Source organism: Macrotis lagotis, chromosome 2, assembly GCF_037893015.1.
Source record: "Macrotis lagotis isolate mMagLag1 chromosome 2, bilby.v1.9.chrom.fasta, whole genome shotgun sequence".
NCBI classification, from domain to species: domain Eukaryota; kingdom Metazoa; phylum Chordata; class Mammalia; order Peramelemorphia; family Peramelidae; genus Macrotis; species Macrotis lagotis.
Genome location: NC_133659.1, coordinates 39,614,041 through 39,630,585, shown reverse-complemented (window position 1 = coordinate 39,630,585; position 16,545 = coordinate 39,614,041). Strand labels below are relative to the sequence as shown.

The following is a 16,545-nucleotide window of genomic DNA, read 5'->3' as shown; positions in this document are numbered from 1 at the left end:
CTCCTTCCCCTCTTAGAGAACAACCCATATAACAAATTGTATGTTTTAATGCCAAAAAAGAGAAAAAAGTCAGAATAATTGATTAATAAATTGAAAAAGTTGAAAATATGTAATGAACACAACCTGTGAAACTCCTACTTATGGAGCTTCCAGTGGGGATCTAAGACTAAACAGAAAATGAAATGGGAACAAGTTCCAGAAGAGTCGTGGGCTGTAGTGGGTTTCGAGTAAGCATGGTGGGCATGGCTACTTCCTTCAAAGCAGAGACTGGGCTCTGAATCATTTTAGGGAACTTTCTGATCAACAAACTCACAGATCTATTTGAATCTTTGAGTAAACTTGAAATTACTAACATCTCTGTGGGTCTTATGTACTTGAGGAGCAGGTACTGACAATAATATGAGATCTGACCCCTAGCACAGTATTGAAAATCAATACTTGAAAACAAAGTGAATAGCCATATGCCCTCTTTTTTTCCTCCTAATGGCTGGGTTCTAAGGGGACTGTTCAGGGGACAGAGAAATAGTGGTTCTCTAAAAGGAATCTGTTAGAGTGGAAGAACTTTGAGTCAGGAAGACCTGAATTCAAATGCATCCTCAGACAGTAGTTATTTGACCCCAAACAACTATTCCCTCTTTCTGCTTCAGTTTACTCAACTGGAAAAGGGAGATAAATAATGCTCCCTAGTCCCAAGGGTGTTGTGAGACTAAAAAGACATATTTGAAAATGACTTTGCTGTCCTTAAAGCACTATATACATACTTCTTAGTATCAGTATCATTGTTGTTGTCCTTGTTATGGAGAGGATCAAAGCAGGAGCTTTGAGAGGTTAAAAAGAATGTGTTGAGTGTTTTGTGCAAAGCCACTGAAAACAAGGGCTCAGGGAACATAGTATTTTATGATGGAATTTTAATTAATTGATTTTTACACTTTTTTCCAATTACATGTAAAGATAGTCTTCAAAAATTCATTTTTTGGTAAGATTTTTGAGTGCCACATTTTTTTGCCAATCTTCCTTCCCCCTTCCCCATGGTAGTGAGCAATCTGATACCGGTTTAACAGATTTCCATATTGATGCTTGTCCTTATTTCTTTTTTTCTTTTTCTTTTTAGGTTTTTGCAAGGCAAATGGGGTTAAGTGGCTTGCCCAAGGCCACACAGCTAGGTAATTACCAAGTGTCTGAGACCGGATTTGAACCCAGGTACTCCTGACTCCAGGGCCAGTGCTTTATCCACTGTGCCACCTAGCTGCCCCTTGTCCTTATTTCTCAAAGAAGACCACAACATCAGGGAGTTGATCCATGACAGGTATGTGAATTGGATTTGACTGAGGGTGTGCTATGACTAAGTCACCAGCCTTACTGTTTCCTCCAAAGCCATCGGGTCCAGTAAATGTCCTGAATCAGGACAACTGAAGATGGCCCTGAATGTGAAGCAATCAGGGTTAAGGGAATTGCCCAAGGTCACACACAGCAAATGTCAAGTATCTGAGGTCAGATACGAACTCACATCCTCCTGACTCCAAAGTCACTGTTCTATCTACTTTGCCATCTAACTCCTTATTTCCGTATTGGTCATTTGTGAAAAAAAGAATCAAAATAAAACAGAAAAGAACCATGAACAAGAAAAAATAAACTAAGTTTTAAAAAAGTGAAAATATTATGTTTTGATCTGCATTCATCCTCTGTAGTTTTTTCTCTGCTTGTGGATGGCATTTTTCATCACAAGTCCTTTAGAATTGTCTTTGCTCACTGAACTCTGAGAGGAGCTAAGTCTGCCATAATTGATCATTGCAAAATATTGTTATTAATGTGTACAGTGTTCTTCTGGTTCTGTTCATTTTGCTCAGCATCAATTCATGCAAGTCTTTCCAGGTTTTGTAAAACCCACCTGCTCATGATTTCTTATAGAATAATAGTTTTCCATCATATTCATATACTACAATATGTTTAGTCATTCCCCAATGGATGAGTATTCCCTCAGTTTCCAGTTTTATGTCACTACAAAAAAGAGTTGCTATGAATACTTTTGTACTGGCAAATCTTTCCCCTTTTTTATTATGTCTTTGGGATATAGACCTAGTGGTGATAATGCTACCTGAAAGGGTATGAACAATGTTATATTATGAAGGATTTTTTTAAAGTTACAGTTCCTACTTTGAGTTACTTCTAAAATTAATCATTTTGTATTATTCACTTTAATTAAAAATGACAGAATCATTCCCAAAATTAAATTTTCTTTTTTTTTAGGTTTTTGCAAGGCAAATGGAACCCCATTGGGCCTTGCCCAAGGCCACACAGCTAGGTAATTATTAAGTGTTTGAGACTGGATTTGAACCCAGGTACTCCTGACTCCAAGGCTGGTGCTTTATCCACTGTGCCACCTAGCCACCCAAAAATTAAATTTTCAAAGGAAAGCTGCTCATTTTTCATAGAATGGGTTTTTCTTGGTTTTATGGTAACTGGTGGAAGGTAGGGTCTATCTAGATTAATAGGAGGGAGAGTAAGGGGAATAGTTGATAAAGTAGAACAATGCAAGGCTTCTTTGGACCCAAGTAGAACTAGTTCCTTATATTTTAAAAACTTGTTCTCATGTCCTTGATTGCTCCTCTTCATGCAGGAGTCAGAGGATATCTGAAAATAAGGGGTGTTGTTACATGTTATTTTGAATAATTATTTTACAAGTTATATTAAATGTATCATGTTATTTTATATAGCATCATGGTAACGCTATTTGAATTGTGTATTTTTTTTTACTTGGCACTGTGCATTCCCCTTCTCTCTCTCTATCCCTTTTCCTAGGGATCCTTTTGTTGATTGTGGCTAGAATATGTTACAAAGGAGTGTACCCTGAAGTCTGTAAACTTCTGGAACACCTGGGACTCAGAGCTATGCTGAGAGACTTGGCCTTTTTGGGATATTGCAACAATCCCTAGGCTTCCATGTTGGCCAAAGGGGAAGAGATTAAGAAAATCCTGGCCACTGAGTCAGTAAGCACTGACCATCTAGTAGACTTTAGAAGGGGGAACTCTATCCATGGGGATTCTTTCTTTCTTCCTCTAAAGCTTGAAGCATGGAATTTCTAATTTGATGGTAATAGTCTTTGGTCTTTGTTCAAAGTCCATAATTATTTCTCTGGATATAGATGGTATTCTCCATTACAGATAGCCCAGAGTTGTCCCTGGTTGTTGCACTGAAGGGATGAGCAAGTCCATCAGGGTTGATCATCACCCCCATGTTGCTGTTAGGGTGTACAATGTTTTTCTGGTTCCACTCATCTCGCTCAGCATCAGTTCATGCAAATCCTTCCAGACTTCCCTGAATTCCCATCCCTCCTGGTTTCTTCTTTTTGCAAGTGAACTTTAATTTATTATTACTATTATTACAATAATTTTGTTATAAGAGTAAACATACCCCGCCCCAGGAAGAAACTCATTTCCCTTTCCAGGTCCTTTGGCAGTCTGGTAACACATAAATCCTCCTTCCCTTCTTCCTTCACTTCTTCCTCCCCTTCCTTTCCCTTCTCTCAGGTACCAGTGATGAAGTACACAAATTCAGTCTACCTTGGCAGTATATCCACCAATTCTTTCCCAAGAAGTGCTTTACCTTTGAACCACCCACCCATGAGAAGAAGTTGGCCCAGCTTGAGAAAATTCATGACAGTGAACTAGAGGTTGACTTTATGGAACAAACTGAAAGCTTCTGTTCCCATATCTTTGAACATTACAAAATAAAAACTGTCCATGGAGGTATCCTAGTCAATGGGTCCTGGGAGTTCTTTTCTCCTTAATACTTGTCTTTAAAGGGATTTTCTTTGGACATTTTTAAAGGAAAATAAAAAAAGGGAGCGTAAAAGAGAAGCATACTGAAGGTAGTCACTGCTACCCAACATAAACTGTTAGTATCATATTGATCACATGTGTCATATTTATCAGTAACTGTGGTGGTACAGTGGGTAAGAGCACTGGACTTGGAGTCAAGGAAACCTGAGTTCAAATCCTGTCATAGACCATTTCTAGCTAGGTGACCATGAAAAAGTAAATTCTCTTAACCTCAGTTCTCTCATGTAAAATGGGGATAATAGTTTCTACCTCACCCGATTGTTTTGAAAATCAAATAAAATAATATGTACAGTGCTTTGCAAGTTTTATATTATTAGATAGATGCTATTAGTTATTATTATTACTGTCATCATTATCATCATTATTTTTATTACTCATTGCCAAAAAAAAACCAGGTTTGTATTCCTGATCTTTTTTATTACCATTTGGAACACTTCTTGCTCTCACATCAAAAATTTTCTGAATGTTTCACAGAATCATAAAATGTTAGCTGGAAAGTACTAATCTGAACAATCTTAATCCTTAATGTCAGATGCTTTCGCAATGGTGCAGTAATTAAGATAAAATGAAAAGTGATGTGTACATTTCCATTATTTAACCTGATAATGTCTAACTATTCCCCCAATGGTTCTGACTTCTTCCATCTTTGTTTTTTCTGTGGGTCTAGAGACCCTGGACTTGACCTATGTCGAGGCCATCTCCAGTGGAGATTTACCCTGTATAGAGAATGCAGTCCTGGCACTGTTTCAAATAGAGAACTCAGTTGCAGTCTTAGACACTATGAAGAAACAGTGAAACAAAAGGTCCAGTTCCCCACAGAAACCTTTAGGGAGTTATTGGACGCACCTGTCACCTGTGAGAGGGAAGCCACTGAAGTCTTCATCAAGGATTCTTTTAAAGACATGGACTAGAAATTCCAGAAGGAATTGATGGTACTTTTTTTTTAGGTTTTTGCAAGGCAGTGGGGTCAAGTGGCTTACCCAAGGCCACACAGCTAGGCAATTACTAAGTGTCTGAGACCAGATTTGAACCCAGGTACTCCTGACTCTGGGGGCGGTGCTCTATCCACTGCGCCACCTAGCCGCCCAGAATTGATGGTACTTTGACTTTTAAATATATTTCATGAAAAGAAGGGTGGCCCCAGGAATAAAAAAAGAGGGTTCTTTTTGAGTAACCAATAATATAATCTCCAGTTAATCATGATACTGAAAGTTCTTGCAACTTTCTTTGTTTTTACAACCCTCTTTAATTAAAAGAGTCACATAGCAATTATTTTCTCTAAAGATGCTAGAACCTGGGATTTTGTGAACTTGCTTTTACAAAATACTATGATAACTGTATTTCAATATGATATTCTTTCTTTGTTATCTTATATATTGTATACACTTAAAAAACTATCTGAGAAGAGGCTCTGAGAATCCCTGACTTTTGGTCCCTTTTCAAACTTTTCACTCAATGCATTCTTAGTATTATCCTTCTCCACCCCCAGTATGGATAAAGTTATGGATAATTAAATAAAAAAGACTAAGGAAATAGAACTTATCCTGGGACTGGATAGTCATGTGGATCCCAGTTAAGCACTGAATGACATTTCCTTGTCCAATTGCCAAGGACCTTAACTAGATAAATTTAGTTTCAGAACAGATCATCCTGATTTTACAGAAGGCTCCCCTGCCCTCTTGTCCCCAAACATCACCCATTCCTCAGTTTCTAAGACCTTCTTTGAGTTTTAGCACCTTCTCCAGCTACTCATAGGAGGTGATCGGCTGCCTGTAGATTTTGTGCTCTAAGGTGAAATCATGCACAGTCCACATAAAGTCTGGAAAGAAGTTTACAAAGTTGACTGAGTCTTCCACCTCTTCTGTAGTAGGGAGGATTTGGCTCTGATTCACTCTGTCAGTTCTGTCATATAGCTGGGTCATTAATTAAGGAAAAGCAGTAAGAAAAGAGAAGGAGCTCACCTTCTTCAATTTATGGGAGCTTTCATTCTTTATTTTCATCAAATAATTTATTGCCCACTTGGCCCTGAAGAGGCACATTCCATGGGTCGTCAGTTTTTAACTTGGCCCCGAAGTGATCTGCTCAGGTATAATTTTAGAGAGTTGCTCACAAGCTAGCTTTCTCACATCCCTGGAAATGTCATTATTTGGTTTATTTTATTTCCTTTGGGGGCTTCATTTCCCCTCTCTTCCATCCCTTTGAGTCAAGAATTTAGTTTTGGCAGAGAGTTGACCTCTTACTTTGTTCTTAATGGTTTATGTGTGATAGCTACTGGTTGACTCACTTTACTCACAGTGAAGAACTCAGGCACTGAGGAATCAACCTCATTGCCACAGAGCTTGCAAAATTTATGTTTCTCGTGCAACTGGTAAAAGGGGAGAGCTCCAGGTCACCTTTCTGGTTCCAATTGTTCTCTGCTGTGGCAGTCTTTCCAGACATCCGGCTTGAAGATGGTTAGAGCAACTAGACCTGGAAGATCTGAGTTCAAATTCTGCTTCAAACACTTAGGAGTTTATGACTCTGGACAAATCACTTACCCTATGCTTCAGTTTTCTCAGTTACAGATGTAAGATAATACTACCACCTACCTTGTAGGGCAGTTGTGAAACTGAAAAGAGTTAATATTTTATTAAATATTAATAAAATGCTTATTTAACAAAAGTGCTTAATCTAGAGTATATTTAATATATTTGTTCCTTTCTTTTCTTTCTCTAATATTAGCATAGGCAAAGTCCATGAATTGGTGCCTTTCTATCCTGAATTTGTGTCTCCTCATCACTCCTTAGTGCATATGGTTTCTGAAATTCCCTATTAGAGAAAGAGGAAGGTCTGTGCTTCTAAGGCCGTTTTAGTTTTCTATCTGACTCAGGTTCCTTAGAAACCCATGGGCTTTCAGATGGGGCTTTGTGGTGCACAGATTCTTCAGGACCTAGAACCTGCACAATTCTACTATCCCTTTTAGTGTCTTCCCTTTTTTGTTCTTTTTCAAGGTCTAATTAAGAGACGATAATTCCTTAGGTATTAAGACTTTGTTCCATGAACTCTGTTCCAAATCTTGTTTCAAGAACAAAACCCTCCATCTCCAGCTGCAATAATTTTCTCTGGCTGTGCCCCATGTTTGAAATGCTCTCTGTAACTCTTCTGATTTTCCTGACTTCTTTTGAGTCCTATTTTCTACAGGAAACCTCTCCTAAACTTTCTTCATTCTAGTGTCTTCTGTTTGTTAATAATTTCTTATTTTTTTCCTGCAGATAGTCTTTTGGTTGTCTTCCTGTCTTCCTCCATTATTAGGGATTGTCTTTTATCTCTTTTTGTAAATCTAGCACCTAACACAGGGTCTGACATATGATAAGTGCATGTTTATTATTTAATATTGATTATTTGATTGGTGCTCTTCAGTCCTGCCTAACTTAGAAGTCATGAAGTTGAGCCAGTGCCTGGTCACTGGGACCCGGAGACCCCAGAACAAGGAGAACTAACTCTTTGTCCTGGAGCTGGTAGAGAGGGAGGGGAGGTTATTCCTCCTGGACATACGTTAGTGTGTCTGTAGCCAGTTTTCATAATAGCCTTTTCGTATGCTTTTTTGGGTGAATCTTGACTCTTGGCCTGGATCACAGAAAGGATACTGCAGCTGGTCCATGACCTGCTGGCCGATGATGCCCATGCTGTTGTAGACAAAGGTACCGCTCAGGAGCACAGCCAGGGCAAAGATCCACCTATCATTCTTATTGTTGCCCTAGAAATCAGAGCACATTTCCTGACCTTGCTGCCTGATACCTTTTCACTTCCATGTCAGCTCCTGGATTAGCATTCTAATATTCTACATGAAAATTTAGCCTTCTCAGGTTTTTGCTGGTCTAAGACCTATAATAATAATACTAACATCCTTTCCATCTTCAATCATGAACAATGTCTTTCCTTCACCCAGCCCCTCAGTGTCTAGGATAACAATGGTATGATTTGCTTTCCTGGGATGAGGAACACACCACATCCAGATGCCCTTGGTGTGAGACTGCACTGTGGATTCAAGGAGAAACCTGCACAAGAGTTTGTAGTGATGAGCAGGGAGCAATCTGGGGGTCTCATATTTGATGAATTTCTTGGGATTGGTTCAATTGTGTAATTTTTTAAGGTATATTGTAGAAGGGATTCTTTTTTATTGGAATAATAGTTTATTTTTTTTCCCATTACATTATAATTACATTATAAGATAGTTTTCAGGGCAGCTAGGTGGTGCAGTGGATAGAGCACTGGCCTTGGAGTCAGGAGGACCTGAGTTCAAATGTGACCTCAAACACTTAATAATTGCCTAGCTGTGTGACCTTAGGCAAGTAACTTAACCCCATTGCCTTAAAAAATAAGATAGTTTTTATCATTCATTCGTTTTCTAAGATTTGAGTTCAAATTTGTTCTTTCTCCCTCTCTCCTTTCCCTTCCCCAAGACTGCAAGTAATCTAAAAAGATTTATACTTGTGCAATCATGTTAAACATATTTTCACACTAATCATTCGATCCCTTATTTGATTAGTGAGTAAGCAGAATAAAAAGGAAAAAGCATGATCCCACCCCAAGCAAAAATTAAAACAGTTAAAATAGTATGCTTTGATCTACTTTCAGATCCTTTTCTGTATGTGTATAGCATTTCCATCAACTGTCTTTTGGATTTGTCTTGCTTGGATCATTATATTCTAAGTCTACCATAGTTGAGCTTTTCACAGTATTGTTACTGTGTACAATGTTCTCCTGATTCTGCTCACTTCACTCAGCATCAGTTCTTCTGCACCAGGTTTTTCTGAAATCTGACTGCTCATCATTTGTTATAGCACAATACAGTATTCCATACATCTATATTTCACATCTTGTTCAACCATTCCCCAGTGGATTGGCATTCCCTCAATTTCCAATTGTTTTCCACCACAAAAGAACTGCTATAAATATTTTTGTACATGTGGGTCTTTTCCCCTTTTTTATGATCTCTTTAGGATACAGACCTAGTAGTAGCATTGTTGAATTCAAGGGTATGCACAATTTTTTAGTCCTTTGGGCATAGTTCCAAATTGTACTTCAGAAAAGTTCGATGAATTCATAACTCCACCAACAATACATTAGCTGTGTAATGCTAATGATTTATTGGAAGAAAACAGTATATATACCCTTAAGGTTATTGATCTAAAGTTGGAAGGAACTTAGGCCATCTGGTCCAACCCTTTTATTTGATCAATGAGGAAATGGAAGTCCAGAGAAGTGAAATGCTTGGTCCAAACTCACATAGGGGATGATTAGAAGGACTGAAATTTGAACCCAGGTTTTTTTTATTTCAGATACACCATTCTTGCTATTCCATCATGCTCTTCATTTATTTATTCATTCATTTATTTATTTATTTATTTATTTATTTATTTATTCATTTATTTATTTATTTGGGTTTTTGCTAGGCAATGGGGTTAAGTGGCTTGTCCAAGGCCACACAGCTAGGCAATTAAGTGTCTGTGGCTGGATTTGAACTCAGGTACTCCTGACTCCAGGGCAGGTGCTCTATCCACTGTGCCACCTAGCTGCCCCATCATCATCATGCTCTTTCTTAACAGAAAATACCAGGAAATTGTATCTAGTATAATTGATGTTTTATGTCTTATTCTAAAATTATCACTAGATAGATGAAAATTATGTCCAACTTTGAATAACTTTTGATTACCTTAGAGATCAGCAGAAATACTTACAGAGTTATCCCTTATGATCTCCATAATAATGTATCCATTTGTTGCTACCTAGTCACATCTGAAATTCAATGTCCTCTCAACAAATAGGTTTTATTATTCTTTCCTCCAAACCTTCCCCACTTCCCCAAATGTTCCTGCTGGTGTTGAGAATGGCTTATCCTTGTTTTAGGGTTTTTGACCTCAGAGTACTCACTTTTCCTCTCCCCAGATCTCTATCTAATTGCCAAGTCTTGTTGATTCTAATTCCACTATATTATTCACATCTGTTGTCTTCTCACTACTCATGCAGCCACCACCCTTACTTAGGTCCTCAGCATCTCTAGTCTGGACTTCTATGAAAGCCACCTTCCTGACTCACTCACACCCTTTGCTTCTCTAGTTCTTCACTCACACAACTGCTAAAGTGATTTTCCTAAAGTGCCCAACTCAGTAAACTCTAGTAACTCCCTAATGTGTTGAGGATCAATTTTACATTCCCCTGGTCTTTAAAATCTTTCACAACCTGACCCCAATTTAGCTTTCCAACCTCATTGTGTGCGTTATTCTCTGACTACCCTTCATGGATCAGACTAGGTGGTCTTTTTGCTATTTGTTACATAAAATACTCAATCTCTGATCTCCATACCTTTATCCTGGCTTCTTTCCATGCCTGGAATGCACTGCTTCTTCTTTGTGTTATAGAATCTCTTATTTTTTCCTGGATTCAGGTCAATCTCCACTTTCTAAATGAAGCTTTATCTGATTTTTCTCGATGCTAGTGTCTTCCTTCCCCAAGCGACCTTGCTTTTAACCTTGATATCCTTATAATGTATCTATATCTCTATCCATCAAATGTAGGATCCTTGAGGACAAGGATGTTTTCATCTTTGATTTTGTAATTCCAGCATCTGTTGAATTGTTTGTTTCATTCATTCAAGAAACAATTAGAGATCACCTATTTTGTAAATGATCTTGTCTTAGGTACTTCAGGGGATAATGTGATAAGTAAAACATGATTCCATTATTCAAAGGACTTCCCCTTTCATAGCAGACATAATACAAGTACCACAAAATGATTAGAAAAGTCCCAATGAGAGGTATGAAATCCATATGAACTTACAGGGTGGAAATCTGGGAATGGTTATCAGGGAACTTTCATGGAGAAGGTAGAATTTCATTTGTAATGTACAGGATTTTGCTTGGAGAGAGATTAGGGTAGAGGTATGAAGGATAATGTAAGGAAAGACAGAGATGGGAAATGATATGAACAATTCAAAAAGGCTTCACAGTTAGATTGAAGCTTCAGTGCATTAACAGCTAACATCAGGTTTAGGGTAAATTACTCCCATGAGGGTACCAACCAAGGGCAACCACAGGCAGACCTAGAAGTTAACTCTGCCAGATTGCTTGTGCTGTCTATACCCTGCTTGTGGGAATGGAGTGAGGAAGAGGGATTTAAGTTCCATGTTATTTCTTGAGATTTTCTATTTTGTGCAGTTTTCCTTTATTATAGATTTGAATTTAATCTATCAGGTTTTCTCTGTCTCTTTATAGCAGAAGTTCTTAACTTTTTTATGTTATGGATTCTTTTGGTAGTTAGGTAAATTCTTGGAATTCCTTCTCAGCTGGGTATTTTGAAAAACATAAAATATATGAGATTATAAAGGAAACTAATTTATTGAAAAAAATAGTTATCAAAATATATTTTATACAAATTCACTAATTCTAGGTTAAAACCCCTACTTCAAAGAATACTTAAGTTACTCTATATCCACTCTAATTTCTTTTTTTGTGTGTGTTTAATATGTTTACAAATTAGTCATTTTTGGTAAGATGAATTAAAATTAAGGGAAAAGAAAGAAAACCATGAGATAGGAAAGAAAAACATAAGAGATTTTTTTTAAAAAAAGTGAATGTAGTGTTCATCCATATTCTGTAGGGTTTTTTTTTTGTTTTTCTTCTTCTGGATGGAGAAAGAATTGTCCATAACTGGTATCCTAGGGTTGATCTAACTCTCTGAACTGCTGAGAGGAGCTTCATTTATCAAGGTTGATCAGTGTTAATATGTTCAATGTTCTCTTGGTTCTGCTCCCTTTCACTCAGCATCAATTCCCATAATTTGTTCCAAGCTTCTCTAGAGTTTGACAATTCATGATTTTTTAAAATAGAACAATAGTATTCCATAACATTCATATGCCATAACTTGTTCATCCATTACCCCAATTGATGGGCATACTCTATATTTCCAATTCTTTGCCACTACAAAAAAGAAGTGCTATGAATATTTTGGAACATGGAGGACTTTTCCCATTTTTTATGATTTCTTCTGGACAAAGACCTAGTATTAGTATTGCTGGGTCAAAGGTATGATCAGTTTTATTGCTCTCTGGGCATAGTTCCATATTACTCTCTAGAATGGATGGATCAGTTCACAATTCCATCAACAGTGCATTTATATCCCCATCCTCCCACAACCTCTCCAACATTGATGATTTTACCTTTTTGTCATCTTAACCAGTCTGATAGATGTGAGATGGAACTTCATAGCTGTTTTATTTTGTATTTCTCTAATCAGTATTGATTTGGAGCATTTTTTCATATGATTATATATATATATGTATATATATACATATATATATGTATATATATACATATAGCTTTAATTACTTCATTTGAAAACTGTAAGGGACTGTTGTGTGTGGGAGTACTGGCCTGAGGAAGTAAACCTTTATCACCTGGTATCCTTCATCACCTTTACTAGTTGTTCAGAGAGTACCACGGGAGTGAGAGTGGATCAGGGACTGGGGAGGATATTTAAGCACTTGGATTTGTTTGAATAAATGGAGAACTTTCCATCTTTGTTTCCTGCCTCTTCAATGTTCACCTGAGTAAAGGTCTAGCAGGCCAGAACATAACAAATGGTGCCCAAACAGGGAAAAAAAGGCTGATATCAGGGCTATCTGATCGGAGTCTGGGATAAAGACTAGCAGATACAAGCAGGTGACATCCCGGAGCAGAAGACTTCAGAGAGGTAACAGGTAAGTTGTTACCATGAGGCAGAAATTAGGAATAAAAGGACAAGGGTGCTCTGTAATCCTTAAAAAAGATTAGAGAATTTTTGAAAGTGGCAGATAAAATGATTTTTCAAGGGATCTCATCAAGTCTGGAAAGAAAAACCTACTCTGCATGTAGAAGGCAAGGGACTTTGATTTTTGCCATTCAAGCCCTGGCTGTGTGTGTGTGTGTGTGTGTGTGTGTGTGTGTGTGTGTGTGTGTATAGTGTTTTGCTCAGTGAGACACATCCCATCTTTGAAAGGTGAATATTTTGTCTTCACAGACCCAGTGAGGCAAGTCTCTTCTAAACTTGCCATTGATTTTTTCCCAGAAACTCAGAGAGAGGACTCTAAGTAACATGAGTCCTCATACTAAGCTAGTGACAAAACCATGGCCTAGGAACTTTCCAAATCTGAACACTATATATATGTCTAGAGAACAAAAGTCAAATGGGGACTGAGATACCCATGTTGAAGAACATGGAGCTGATAAAGGTAGAAGGAAAGGCTCTTGAATGGAAGTATCTTCATAGCCTCCTTCCCCTGGTCCCCAGATAAAGTGCCTTTGATAAGGAACACAAACTTGACACTCATTTTGTTTAGGAAGGAACTCAGCAGACCAGCAGAGATTATTAAAATTTCAACTGGAAGGGATTCTGTGGTGGTACACAGGATGACATCAATCTAAAAAGTATCCCTTTGGTTACATGAAGAAGGGAGTCTGGAAAGATGGAAAATCTTTGGGTGGTACTCTTTTTCTTTTACTCTTTCAAATGCTCTCTCTTATTCTCTGCTGCCCTCACCCTCTGCGGGGGTGGGGGGAGAAGGGAAATCTTTCTTTTTAGAACTTTGAAACCCAAACCTGTGTCTCAGATGAAATACATGATTCACTTCAGGAAGGGCAGAATCCCCTCAGAACTTGTTTTAGACATCAAGGGACCTCCACACCTTCCTGGTTTGAGGAGGGTGGGGTTGGGCCATGACCACATTTTTCTTAGGCTATTTATTGGAAAGCTTCATGGTTAATTAGTTAAGAAATGAAGAATTTTTCTGGGACTGGGAAATTCAGATTTCATCTTTTGAATGAAGCCTGTGCTTATGGATAATATCTATGTAATAGAGTAGTTAACTCTGAATTTTGTGAATTTGTTTAATAATACATTCTATTTTTTTTTTGATTGGCTATTTCAAGATTTTCATGAATATATATGAGGTTCCTCAAGATATCTTGATTGGTTATTTTCCTTGACTGGTCTTAATTGGTGTGTTATGTGCGTATATGTGTATTTAATCATCAATAGGACATTTTTACATCTCTCTACTGGCCTGGAGAGGTGGGAAAATGTTTTTATAGTCTGAGATCTGGTACAGGCCAAGGTATCAATCTCAACTTGGTAAATGTGTCAAGAGAGTTGTTTCTGTTTTTTGCGCCTGTGTCTCCGTGTGTGTATAATTCAGAAGGAAATTATATTGGGATAAATTATATTTCTAGGAATTTGGGAATATTGAATCATATAATTTACTGATTTCTTTTGGGGAAAGACATATTTGTACTATCTGACCTGTTTCAATGTTAAATTGATATAATTGTCAAATAGTTACTTAAGTTAAATATTACTCCTTTTAATTTGAGTTTTGAATTTGATTGCTTTGAAACGTCTTTTGTTGGCAAAAGGAAAAAGTTTGTAATCTTGTCTTATCTATCATCACATGTTTATGGAAGGGAATATATCAGTTTTATGATATTCTTTAATAACTGCAAAGAAATTATATTAACAGTGTTTGGTTCTCTTGTGAATGTGTAAGCTATTTGAATACTGTAATGTTAAAACCTGGAATAAACTTGTGATTGTTTTGAAGAGGTGGTAAGGGAAATATCACATATCATGACCCCCTTTTAGAATAAATTTGTGGATTCATAAATAATATAATGATGGAAATATTATTTTGTAAAATTTAATAACTTATGTTAATTGACTTGGATGCTTAGTTGTTTTTACTATTGTTTAATTGACATTTGTTTATACCATTTTTGAACTTTTGCTTACAACTTATGTGGCATCCATCATATAATTGAATTAAGGAAATTTGCCTCAAAAACAAAAAGGGGGATTTGTAAGGGACTGTTGTGTGTGGGAGTACTGGCCTGAGGAAGTATCACCTGGTGTCCTTGAGCATTGGATCATTGCTTTATTGGTTGATTGGAGAATGCCACGGGAGTAGGAGTAGGCTAGAGACTGGGGAAGATATTTAAACACTTGTATTTGATTGAATAAATGGAAAACTTTCCATCTTTGTCTCCCGCCTTTTCAACATTTTCCTGAGTAAAGGATTAGCTGACAAGGAACAGAACCGAAAACCAGCTGCTCATATCCTTTGACCATTTATCAATTGCAGAATGACTTATAACCTTATAAATTTTGATGCAGTTCTTGCTATATTTTAGAAATGAGGCCTTTATCAGAACCTGTAGCTATGAAAATTGTTTTCCATCTTTCCTTTTCCTTCTAATTTTGGCATCACTTTAGAACAGAACCTTTTAAATTTAATATGGTCAATATCATCTATTTTGCAATTCATAATGTACTCTATTTCTTATTTGGTCATAAATTTCTCCCCTTTCCATAGCTCTGACAAATAGAGTATTTCTTGGTCTGTTATTTGGTCTATGGTGTCGCTCTTATATTATTCTCTTCTTTGATTTTCAAAATTTCTAATTTGGTATTTAATTGGGGATCTTTAATTCATTCATTTTCTAGCTTTTTTGGTTACATTCCCAATTCATTGATCTCCTTTTTCTCTATTTTATTCTCTATTTTATTTATAAGCATTTAGAGATTTATAATTACCCCTAAAAACTGCCCTGACAGTATTCTACAAATTTTGCTATAATATCTCATTGCTATCATTTTCTTGGATGAAATTATTGATTATTTTTATGACTTGTTGTTTGATCCATTCATTCTTTAAAATTAAGTTATTACATTTCCAATTAACATTTTAGTTTATCTTTCCATGTAATTACATATAATTCTTATTGTATCATGATCTTAGAAGTATACATTTATTATTTCTGCAATTGATTATAAAGTTTTTAAATGCCCTAGTATATGGTCAGTTTTGGTATAGATGCCATGTACACAGAGAACACAATATGTATTCTTTTCTATTCCTATTGTTTTCTCCAGAGGTCTATCATATGTAAGTTTTCTAATATTTTCTTCACCTTCTTAACTTCATTTTTATTTTGTGGCTACATTTATTTTGTTCTGAGAGCAGGAAGTTGAGGTACCCCATTATTAAAGTTTTGCTTTATAGCTCCTTGTAATTTGCTCAGCTTTTCCTCTAGGATTTTGAATGTTATACCACTAGGTGCACATATGAATAATAGTAATATAGCTTCATTGCCTATGGTGCCTTTAAGAAGATGTATTTTCCTTCCTTATCCCTTTTAATGAGATCAATTTTTGCTTTTGATTCATCTGAGATCAGAATCATTACCCCATCTTTTACCTTTGCCCTATGTGCTTCTCTCTGCTTCAAATGAATTTTTTTGTAAACAATATATTGTAGGATTTTAGTCTTTATTCCATACTGCTATCTGATCTGCTTTATGGTAGAGTTCATCCCATTCACATTTACAATTAAGTTTACTAATTCTATATTTCCCTCCATGCTAATTTTCTTCATTTATATTTTCCTCTAATTTTTTCTCTTATTCCTCCTCACCAAAGTTTTATTCCCTTTCCCCTTTAACTTTTCTTTAAAATTTTAATTTTCAGTTTATTTATACATACATATATACCTTTGTCATCCCTTTTATCAGTTCCTTCTTTCCTTTTTTTGTCCCTGGGTCAAATCTATTGAATGGGATTTACTCAGTATTTATACCCTCCCTTCTTTCCTTCTAATAGATCTTTATGTCTCTTCCCTTGGTGTTTTTTATCTATAGAA

At 36.6% G+C, this 16,545-nt stretch overlaps 1 long non-coding RNA gene across 1 annotated transcript in view; it reads left to right on the top strand.

Annotated features, from left to right (window-relative positions):
- Positions 1 to 839: 839 nt before the first annotated feature.
- Positions 840 to 16,545, top strand: part of LOC141512644 (uncharacterized) — a 130,804-nt gene continuing 115,098 nt past the window's right edge. Inside the window, exon 1 of the long non-coding RNA XR_012475557.1 lies at positions 840 to 1,306. This is a non-coding gene — a long non-coding RNA (uncharacterized LOC141512644). The remainder of the gene's footprint in view (positions 1,307 to 16,545) is intronic.